The 11,507-nt window shown below is 39.0% G+C and overlaps 1 long non-coding RNA gene across 1 annotated transcript in view; it reads right to left on the bottom strand.

The window, feature by feature from the left end:
* Positions 1-783: 783 nt before the first annotated feature.
* Positions 784-11,507, bottom strand: part of LOC109496444 — a 69,908-nt gene continuing 59,184 nt past the window's right edge. The window contains exon 4 of the long non-coding RNA XR_002739858.2: positions 784-1,099. This is a non-coding gene — a long non-coding RNA (uncharacterized LOC109496444). The remainder of the gene's footprint in view (positions 1,100-11,507) is intronic.

Genomic DNA, 11,507 nt, shown 5'->3' with positions numbered 1-11,507 from the left:
TCTTCCTCCTCTTTGCCTGGTTAAGGCACACTCAGACTTCAGCTCCCAGCTTAAATTTCACGGCCTAAAGTCAGACTTCCTTGCCATCCTCACCTACCAGAAAAGGTCAGCCCCTGTTATATGCTCTCAATACACAGTGTAGTTCTCTTTTGTGGCAATATATTATTATAACCATTTGAATAGTGTTTGTTTCTTTCACGAGAACAGAAACCATGTCTGATTTTGTTCACCATTGTATCCTCAGCATCAAGCATGTGTCTGGACAGTGGGAACTCAATAAATATTAGTTGGATGGATAGGTGGATGGATGGATGGACAAACTTGGCTTCTAAACCCGGCCATGTAACTAATTAGCTGCATAACCTTCAGCTTTTTTGAGATTCAGTTCTCTCAAGTGTGAAATGAAAAGGTTGGACTAGTTGACCTTTAAGATCTTTTCTGAATTTAAAGCACTGCATTCATAAAGTGTTACTGGCAAGAGAATTTCTTTAACTGCTGGTATCATGAAACCAAACTAAAAAGTGATGCTTTTGGTTACTCTGCTATCCTTTCACGAATGTTATTTTTAATCTAATTCTGACTTTGTGTGGTCTCGTGTGGTAGTCAGCAATCTGGAGAAATTCGTATCCTGCAACTGTTATCAAGCAGCTGGAATTGCCAAATAGCTAACACAAGTTAGAAAAAGATATGCTGACAGTCTAGGCAAATGTTAAATGAAATGTTACTGAGAGCATTTTACACATGTTCTTTTCCCCACCCCACCCCACCCCAAAATTGGCAGTATTCAAAGTAAAGGTTGATTTGGTTTAATGCACTGTTAAAAATAAAATTTCCATCTTTGAGTGATGGTTCATATGGAACATTGTGATATTGAACTAGTTTTATTTTTAATGTATAAAATAGCCTTAGTGTATTCAAATTCATAGAAATTTGATTAGATCCTAAATATATTTTCATTCGGGGTCCAATTCATAGCCATCTATTTGTGCATTTAAAAAGAAAATACAATTCATCTTTTCACTTGACATGCTTATGAAGCTCAAGATAAAATTTCTTACCTGCTCCCCCATTCAACATCTGGATCTGAACGATAATCTGCCTATAAATAAGAAATGAGAATTTTGATCAGGCAGCTTTGCAATCTGTTCAAAGCAGTCTGGGAATACTTGATTGCATAACAAATCTCCAAGTAAATTAAGTGGTGTTAAGACAGTTTAACTACCATAAAATATTTTATTATATTCTATATCCCTTAAAAATTTATACTTTCTAATGAAGTGATGCAGCCAGAGTACTGATAAAGAGAAAGCACTATATGGAAATGTCCCTGTAAAAAGAAACTCCCCTTTCTGAGGAAACCAAGGCCCCATTGTTCCTTATACTTCCTCTTCTAAGTGACTGGGGTAGGAACTGGCCAATTGTTCCTCAAACCCATTTCCATTTCTTCCTTGGCTCCCCTGTAGACTACATTTCCCAGCCTCCCATGTGACAGATTCCTGACCAATGGAATATAGGCAGGAAGTTATACACCCCATTTCCAGGCCTGGCCTCAAAAATGCTCCCATGTAATCCTCCACCCTCCTTCCTCCCACATGTTGAAGGTAGCAGACAGAGGTAGGTCTGCCTGGTTTCCTGAACACTGTGTGGGGCAGAGTCTCTCTCCACTTTTTCATATTTTCAACCAAATTAGAGGTAGCAAAAGAGGGACAACATTATTTCATCCTTCATTCTTCATATCTCAAGCTTCAGAGCACAGCACACAACCAAACCTAGAGTGGTTGTTTTTTTTTTTTTTAAGGTGACATGAGTTTATCCATCTTATCTGTATACCATTTTGTTTTAATAGATTTTAGCCACTATGAAAACATAAAGGGTCAGGACCAGAGCAAACCAGTCTCAGTGATGGGTCTTGTTATCAATTTTGTTTTTTATCAGTTTTCATCAGTTGATCATATAGTGCTCCCCCCTTGAACAGAGGCTCCTTAACCACGTTAGGATCTACATTCGGCTGCTAGTTATGGAGACCTGAGACACAAATGGTTCAACTAAGACAGACATTGATCCACCCCATCCCCACCATGTAAAAGAAGTCTGTAGCTAAGCAGTAGAGCTCCATGGCATCATCCTAGACCCAGTCACCTACTATATTTCTAGTCCTTCATTCTTTTTTTTTTTTAAGTTTATTTATTTTGAGAGAGAGAGAGAGTGCATACAAGCAAGGGAGGGGCAGAGAGAGAGGGAGAGAGAAAATCCCAAACAGGCTCTGCACTGTCAGCGCAGAGCCCAAAGTGGGGCTTGATCCCACTAACCGCAAGATCATGACCTGAGCCAAAATCAAGAGTCAGACGCTTAACCAACTGAGCCACCCAGGCGCCCCTCTATTCCTTCATTCTTAGAGTGTGACTACCATCCCCTCAAGGTCACCTCATTGTTCCACAATGGGCGCTGGGAATCCAGTCATCCTGCCTGCGTTCCAGTCGGGATGAAGGGAAAGGAGTGAAAAATATAAAGCATGTATGCTAGCTATGTACCCTTTTCTTAAAAAAAAAAGGGGGGGGGAGCTAAACAACAACAACAAAACCACACTTTTTCTGGGAAGTCCCACTGCGTGCAGACAATTTCAGCATACAGCTCTTTGGCAACACCTTGCCCCAACTGTTTTAATAGAAGAAGGGGATAAATCCTTCCTCTAGAAGCAGGTATTCTTTGTTACAGCCATTTCTCAGGTTTGGTTCTGAAAAGAAAGTTTTAATTAAAAAAGACTGATGAGATTTTTTCCTGTGCTACCAGATGAATGCATTATATTTATGAGAGCTATCGATCCAATTCAATTGCCTTCCATAAATTTGCACATATTGTTTATTGATTGCCTATATAACCTATTCATTTTGTACTTTCTTTCCTCTCTGGGCAAAAGTAAATTATTATTATTTTTTTCATTGTATTACAGGCCTTCTAGGTTATCTGCCTAACCCACCAACTCCCCTCTCTGAGAACTGCTCTCCCAGACAAGAGTGGTCCCTGAGTCAGTCATATTTATAACTACCTAACCTACCCCTTGGCCCTTGAATATTGCGTCAGGGATGAAAACTTACCCAAGCTAAGCAGACCTGTTTCTCTCTTCTGAGACTTTGGATCTGTGATCAAAATCACAAGTCAGTCTCCACTAGTCATTTAAACAAAGGATATATAAGTTCAGAAACAATGGGGCAGATATCTTCTGCCAAGTTTATGCCAAGAGAAGTACTTTGCAAATAGAGGAGAGGGAAGCAGAGACGGTGCAGCCTTTGTTTTGCAGATCAATGTTTTCTGTGGATATTTCCCCCAAAGTTACATCCAAGTAGATGAAAGGGAAGGACTATAAAAAGCTGGTGTAGCTCATGTCAAGGGCTTACCTTTACTACTATGACCTAACCAATATGATCCCAAACCTTTCCATCTGTGATCTTCCCATGTGGTACACCGGAACCAGCATGAAATTTGCTGGCTTTTTTATGTGTTCCCCGATCCCCATCCCTAGTGTATAGTTCATTGAGTAGGTATCTGTTACTTCCTGCCAGGAGAGTCATCTTGCCTGCCATATGTCATCACAGGTTATTAAGGGAAAAAGATAGTGAAAAGGGGTTGGTCTATTGGTTTGGCTTGTTGGATTCAATTTGAGAAACTGAGTTCAACTGAGGTTCTACACTGTGCTAGGTCTTGGGACTGCACATATGATTAAGACATGGACCCTGTCCAGGAATTTATAATTTGCTATCGTAAATGACTCTCAACCAACTCCAGTATTGTACATGCACATCAAGTCATATCTAGCAAGAAGGAGTTCAGGATCTCTTAGTTGGAAGATGACTTAGTAGCCTAGAGGCAGAAAGGGGAGATGATTCCATTGATTTTTTAGAAGAAGGAAACCCTTTCAAAGTTTTTTTTTTCCTCTCTGACCTGATTTTTACCTACTCCCCTGTTTTTCTACACTCTGTATAGATAACTCCATGGAGGAGGGCATCAAAAAGAATGCCAAAGCAAAGTAAACAAAAAAATATCTATATATAACTATTTTTAGGTAGTTTTCAAGTCAAAAAGCTCAGAATTATGCCAGGTTATGAAAGTCTATAAAACTTTTAATGCAGGCAGAAGAAAAGAGCAATATTTTTTCTTAGTCTTCCCTTTTCACTCTGATCTGTTTTGACCTTAAAAAAAAAATTAAGTTCCCTGCCTTCTGGAACTTTTTACCAGCAGGAGGTGAGAAATCGCATAAATTGCTGGAAACAAATGGTAACAGTCAGTCATTTCTTTTATAATGGACCATTAGGTTGGTGTATTTGCATGTATCATTAAGATTTATTGCAAATTCTCTAATGGAATGACAATGCTAGAGATATAGTCTGCCTAATACAATTAGAATGTAGGCTTCTGGGGTAAAATTGCTACACATTTTCCTTGGAGGACAAAAAATGTGTATCTTCTTGCCATGAAAATACCAGTGAGAATAAAGAAGCTATTCTGAATGCTTTTGTCCATTTTTACCATTTTTTATTGTAACAAAATTCTTATGAATTTCACATTAGCTGGTGAATCTTCTGAAAAAAATTTTTAATGCGGAACACAGGATAATCAAGATCAGGAGGATTATCTTTTATTTGTTGATGGAGAAGTCAAATGCTTTATGGGTACAATTATCAGGAAGGCCAATGTTATGTCCCCACAAAAAACTGTAGGAGCACTCACCTGAGCGATGCTTCCCTGGGGCAGATGAGAGATGGAACTAGATACAAACTCTCAGAGGGGTCAGAACAAAAAGCCAGGCCTTATTCAGATATGCACATAGGTCCACCCCAACCTAGAGGTTGGTTTTCAAGAGTGTCTGGTACCAGATCTAATTTGCATACCTCCTTTTCTCATCAGTACTTGGAACTATTGGTCAAACAGCCCCTTGCTTCATGGAAGGCGTCCCTGGTGAATACTGCTCCCTTCTACTCCTTGAAATGACAGAACTTTCCCATCATCCCTTGCACTGTTGCCACAGCTCCCTTAGCACCTCGCTCCAGGGAAACCATAAAGCCATATGAAAGTCAAATCCAATGTAATTCCACATCTGGAAGAGTTTGGGGGAATGTCTTCCCAAGCCTGTAGTTTTACACTGATTTTTTAAAAGTGAATCTAAGCATTTTGGAGACTTTATTTTTTAGTCACAACATTAATTTAACATATTAAATATTATGCTTATATTCTATAGAAAGGTAGGAATAGTAAAAAGAGTGGAGAGAACTGGATTCAAAAACCAGGGACTTTAACATGTATTTTTTAAACAAATGAATAATTTAAATCTGTCTTTTGGCATCAGAAGAACATTATAGAATATTTTACAGAGGCAAATTTTGGTTATTTGAAATTGAGTGATATGGTAGGTTTTAGCTATGGATCATTATAAGTGGAGTACGGCTAACTCAGGGGATGCCAGAACCCCAAAGGAAAGAAAATATTAAATAAAAATATCTGGTTTATTATACATTCAGAAGCTCTGAAAATTTCTTTCTAAGTATACTTGAAATGTCTATGGTGTACTTTATTACAAATGAGGAAATAGAGTGTGAAATTAAGTGAATTACTGAGTGGTCAATCAATTTAAGTATATAAAGTGGAATATTCACTGAAGTGGTTACATAGTGTTACTGTAGGGAGAGCCATCATGGAATGCACATACGTACTTTGAAAACAATCCTGAAGTGTGTAAAACCCTGTTGATCAATGCTTTCTCCAGATACTCTCCCAAATGTTTCATCCAAGTAAGTGACCTACAAGGACCACTGACAGCTGGTGGATCTGGTATCAGTTGCTTTCAAAACTACTGTTTTATTATTATGACCTAACCAATACAATCTCAAACCTTTCTCTCTCTGGTCCTTTCACATGGCACATTGAAATCAGCATGCAATTTGGTAAATTTTTTTATCTCCCTCATCCCCACCCCCATTCCTATGTCCAGTACATATTCCCAAGTATTTGTTTACTTATTCATTTATGCATTAATTTATCAATCTGTAAGCAACCAGAGGGCAGAGACTGTATGTAGTTCATCTCAGTATCCTTAGTGCCTGAGACATAATGGGTATCCAGCAAATGTTTGATGACAGCCTAATTACGAATCTCAGTCATTTATTAGCGTTGTGGTCTTGGGCAATAAATGGAGATCTCTGAGGCTCAAGTCTTCTCATCTATAAAATGGGGATTAACAATAATACCTGCTTACATCATAGAGTTATTTTTAGAACCAAATAACACTGTCAGAATATTTGGTTTTTCTTATATCGTCATCATCATTATTACCATTATTATTCTCATCATGAATTTTCAACTATTACCCAAGAAGAGTGATTAAGTCAGGCCTCTCAAATGTATATGGCTGAATTTAAACTTGAAAGACAAAGCCTGACTCACGAGAAGAGGATAATAATGGGCGATATGTTTACCCTGGAAAATTCGTGTTAGCGGCAAGAGCCCTGTTTGTTAAAATTCAGATATGGATACACAATGAGTATGGCTCAGGAATAATTGCAGCGTATCCATGGTTACAAAAAATCTTGTCAACACCCATTGTTCTATTTATACCTTGGGAGACATGTCACCACATTTCTATAAATAGAGTAGAAATTAATTCATTTCAACACTGATCATGTGCAAGCCTGTAATCTTCTGAGGAATAAAGGAACTGGACTTGAGTGTAATGGAGGAATATGTAATTTCAAGGGTGTAATGGGCCAGATGTCTGAGAAAGAGTCAACACAGCAAAGAAGCAAGAAAGTTTATAAAGGCAAATGAGGCTTCCTAAGATCTTCAGCAAGAGACTACTTAGGGGGGAATGATCCTGGGAAGCTGAACAACCTTAAGCTATAGTTTCTTCTGACCACTCATTCAGTTTAGATACAAAACAACAAGAGGATTGAAAGATTTCAGATTAAACATGGCAGGGAAAATGATTTTTTAGAAAGGCTATGAGGTCAGAAAGAATGAGAGAGCACAAGACAGCAAATGAGAAGTGGCCATAAAATTTTGAAAGCTGAAAAGCAGGTGGCTAGGTGGTAACTGACTTAGCATAAAGCTAAAACTTAAGTATCCACAAGGATTCAGGGTCAGGTAGCAGTGGCAAGAAAAAACGAATCTGAGTCGCAGAATTCCTGGGATGCTCAGAAATTGGCAGGACCAGGTGCTTCTGAAGGTTTACTGGCAGAAGGCTAAAACATAGTCATAAGTGAGGGCAGGCAGGGGTACTGTACTAAAACCAGAGGAATTAATTCAGAATTATTATATTCCAAATAGTGATATGCTCCCAATCCCTTCTCCTACTTGGCTCTGAGAATATCAGCAACCACTCACTTACTTCCCAGATAAGATAATAATCCCTGAGAAAGCACTCACAGATACTACCATATGGGAGTCTCCAATGAAACATCCAAGCCCCCTCTTAATCAACCTATGGTAAGGTCCATCAACTGTCAAGCCCTACCAGTATACACAGTTTCCACTACACTAAGCTTTTTATTTTTATTTATTTTTATTTTTTTAATGCTTATTTATTTTTGAGAGAGAGAGAGAGAGAGAGACAAAGAGACAGAGAGACAGAGCATGAGTGGGGGAGGGGCAGAGAGAGACACACACACAGAATCCAAAGCAGGCTCCAGGCTCTGAGCTGTCAGTACAGAGCCCAATGCAGGGCTCGAACTCATGAATTGTGAGATCATGACCTGAGTGAGCTGAAGTTGGATGGTTAACTGACCGAGCCACCCAAGTGCCCCAAAACTAAGTTTTGTAGTGTTTCACTCCTAGACTACCAAGAATTTTCACTTAAAGAAAGATTCTAACATGAAAGACAAAGAAGAAAAATGGAAAAAAGGAACCCAGAGAAAACAGAAACAATGCAGAGAGCAGAGGAAAACTAAGCCTCACTATAAATTATATCCTGAAATGATAAAAGAGATTGCATCATCCAAGGAGCAAGAGCAGCATGCTATAGAAAAAAGGAAGCAATAAAGAGTTCTCTAAAATTAAAATATAACAGAAAATAAATCAATAGAGAAGTTATAAAATAAAGCTGAAGAAATTTTATAGAGAATTGAATAGATAGAAAAAGAAAAGAAATGGAAAAGACAAGAAAAAAATAAGAAAATCAGAGGAGCAATCTATAAGGTCCAAGACTGTATCATAAGAGTTCTGGAAAGAAAGACATAAAAACGGCGAGGAGAAAACAATAAAAAACAAATAATTAAAAGTTCCAGAACAGAATAAGGAGCCAACCTCCTGCCCAGCACTTTACTCTTGCTAAGGTATTACTATAAAATTTCAGAATACTGGGTATACGGGGAAGATTCTAAAATCTTCCAGAGAGGGGAGTCTGGGTGGGTCAGTTGGTTAAGCATCCATCCAACTCTTGATTTCAGCTCAGGTCATGATCTCATGGTTCCTGGGATAGACCCTTGTGTCAGGCTCTGTGCTGCTGGCGTGGAGCCTGCTTGGGATTCTCTCTCTCCCACTCTCTGCCACCCCCCCCCCCAAAATAAATAAACACTTAAAAAATAAAATAAAATAAAATCTTCCAGAGAAAAAATATAGCTCACAAAGAAAAGCTAAAGAAGCAAACTGGCTAGAAGACAGTGGAACAATGCTATCACAATTCTAAAAAAATAATTTTGACATAGAATTCTACACACAGCCATCTCATCAATCTGCTTTGATGGTGGTTTAAAAATATTTTCAGGCATATAATGTCTCCAAAACATATAGGGCCTCAAAAGCCTCAGGAAACTACTGGGATGTTGTGATATTGTGATTTATATTTATTTCTTATTAGAAATATAGATTTGGTCTTTGTCTCAGTTTACCTTTGGAATTTCCTGTGATGAGAAGGATAAAGGTGTCATTTGTTATGTTAATGAAGTGATTTTTAGAAACCACTGGTTTGCCTGTGGAGCCAATCATGTGATTAAAAAGGTGGAACTTTCAGTCCCACCCACCCCCAATCTCTGGGGAGGGAAGTGGGGCTGGAGATTGGAGTTCAGTCACCAATGGCCAATGATCTCATCAATCATACTTATGTAATAAAGCCTCCACAGAACCCCAAAAGGACGGTTTTGAGAGTTTCCAGCTGGTGAACACATGGAGATGTGGGAAGAGTGACGGGCTCAGAGAGTATAGAAGCTCTGGGCCCCTCTCCCCATACCTTGTCCTATGCATCTCTTCCATCTGGCTGTTCCTGATTTACATTATTTTATAACAAACCAGCAATCTAGGAAGTAAAATGTTTCTCTGAGTTCGGTGAGCCACTCTAGCAAATTAGTCAAATCCAAGGAGGGGGCAGGTATAACCTCCAATCTATAGTCAGTAGTAGTCAGGTTAGAAGTACAGGTGACAACCTGGACTTTCGATTGGTATCCAGTCTGACTCTGACGTACTGGGTCGGGGCAGCCTCATAGGACTGAGCCCTTAATCTATGGAATCCGATGCTATCGCCAGGTAGATAATGTCAGAATTGAGTTGAATTGTAGGACAACCAGCTGGTTTTGGAGAGTTGCTTGGTGGGGTAGAACCTCTATCCCCCGCGTTGGAATTGACATCAGTATCAGTAGACGTGCCCACCAAACTGAGGGAGTCAACTAAGACAGAAGATAAAGAAAGGATCAAGAAAAGGAATCAAACAGAGGAGAGAGAAGATAATTGTCTTCCACCAGGATGAAGGTGAAGAAAATCCCGGGACCACACAGCTAAGAAGTGGACCCAGAGAACCACTGATTCAGATTGAAGAAAGAGGATGAGGGCTCCAATTATGGTAACACCAAACACAAAATGAAGCTGTAGATTACCACACATGTGTGATGCACTCAAAGGGAATTGATGCTTCTGGCTGAGTGTTTGAGGATGAGTTAGGGAAAGATATGCAGAAAACCAGTCCAAGAATTATGCAATCATCAGCTCCTGAGAACACAAAGCTTTTCCAAGAAAAGAAATGTAATGATTATATACTACATAATTCATTTATACATTATAGTTACAAAGTCATATAAGAAACAGTGAGTTCCGATCTTTTTTCAAATTTGGTATAACAGAACTAGAAGGTAGGATGGAGTAAATAGGTGAGTTTTGGAGCTCAGTGTGAGATTGGAAGGGAAGGGGAGGGGAAGAGTTAAATCCTCAGCCTCTATACTAATAAATTCACAAATAGTACCAAATTAGAAAAAAATTAGAACTCTCAGTGTTGATTTAAAATAAAGAGATAAATCCCAGAAAAAAATAGTTAATAGAATCAATAGTGATTGACTCTTAGAAGTGGGTGACAGACAAGGAGAAAGGTGGGGAAAGAGATTATTCATTTTCATTGACAACCTCGTAGAATAGAACCTTATGAATTTGTAGAATTGTGTGATAAAAATTAATTTTTTTAAAAAAATATTGCTGTATATCTTCCATTTCCCCCTCAGATCTACCCTTTGCCCTGCTCCTCCCCATTGAGTGTCCTGGGAAGTTGACTCACATGGACCCCACTAACAGTCTTAGCTGAATCAGCTAAACAGTAGAGACTGGAGTGAGAGAGAAGAATTAGACCAGTGCATTAATGTCACAGCTCCCTCTGTATGCTGGCACCACAGGCCATCTACATCCCTCCAGTGAAGGTCACAACTCCAGTTGGGTGGTCTACAAGGCTCTCTCTCCACTTGCACTCCAGACCTAATAATGGTAACAGCTCCACTAATCTATATTCAAGTACCACACTTTCCCTTGGGATTTCTCTTTATCTAAACCTTTAAGAACAGTTTCTTTCTTTTTTTTTTTTTTTAAGTTTATTTCTTGAGAGAGTGAGTGCTTGTGTGAGTGCAGGGAAGGGCAGAGAGAGAGGAAGAGAGAGAGAATACCAAGCAGGCTCTGCAGTTTCAGTGTGGAGCCCGACGTGGGACTCGAACTCACGAACTTTAAGATCATGACCAGAGCCAAAATCAAGAGTTGGATGCTTAACTGACTGAGCTACCGAGGCGCCCCTAAAAACAACTTCTTCATTAAAATTCTCTTCAAACTACGGAATTTAAATGTATCGTGTTCCTGCCAGGACCATGACTAATCCAGAGCTTAAGGTACATATGCCTCTAGGTTGACTAGAAAGTAATGATAATAATATTTTCTTAACTAATAACACAAGCCCATCTCTCTTCATCACAAATCTCTGGAATCATGAGTTTTTCTCAAGACTTACTGACTTGGAGTAGTTATGAGTTTGCAGCAGATCTGAGATTTCCCATATCCCCCTGCCTCCCATATATGCATAGCCTCCTCCATTATCAACATCCCCACCAGAGTGGTACATTCATTACAACTGATATACTTACACTGACATGTGATAATCACCCCCAAATCCACAGTTGACATTGTGATTCACTCTTGATGTTCATTCTAAATTCATCATTATAGCATCATGCAGAGTATTTTCACTGCCCTAAAAATCCTCCGTGCTTTGCTTATTCATCCCT

Source organism: Felis catus, chromosome X, assembly GCF_018350175.1.
Source record: "Felis catus isolate Fca126 chromosome X, F.catus_Fca126_mat1.0, whole genome shotgun sequence".
Taxonomy (NCBI): domain Eukaryota; kingdom Metazoa; phylum Chordata; class Mammalia; order Carnivora; family Felidae; genus Felis; species Felis catus.
Note: the sequence above shows the minus strand (reverse complement) of the source record. Positions and strands in the feature narration are given on the sequence as shown.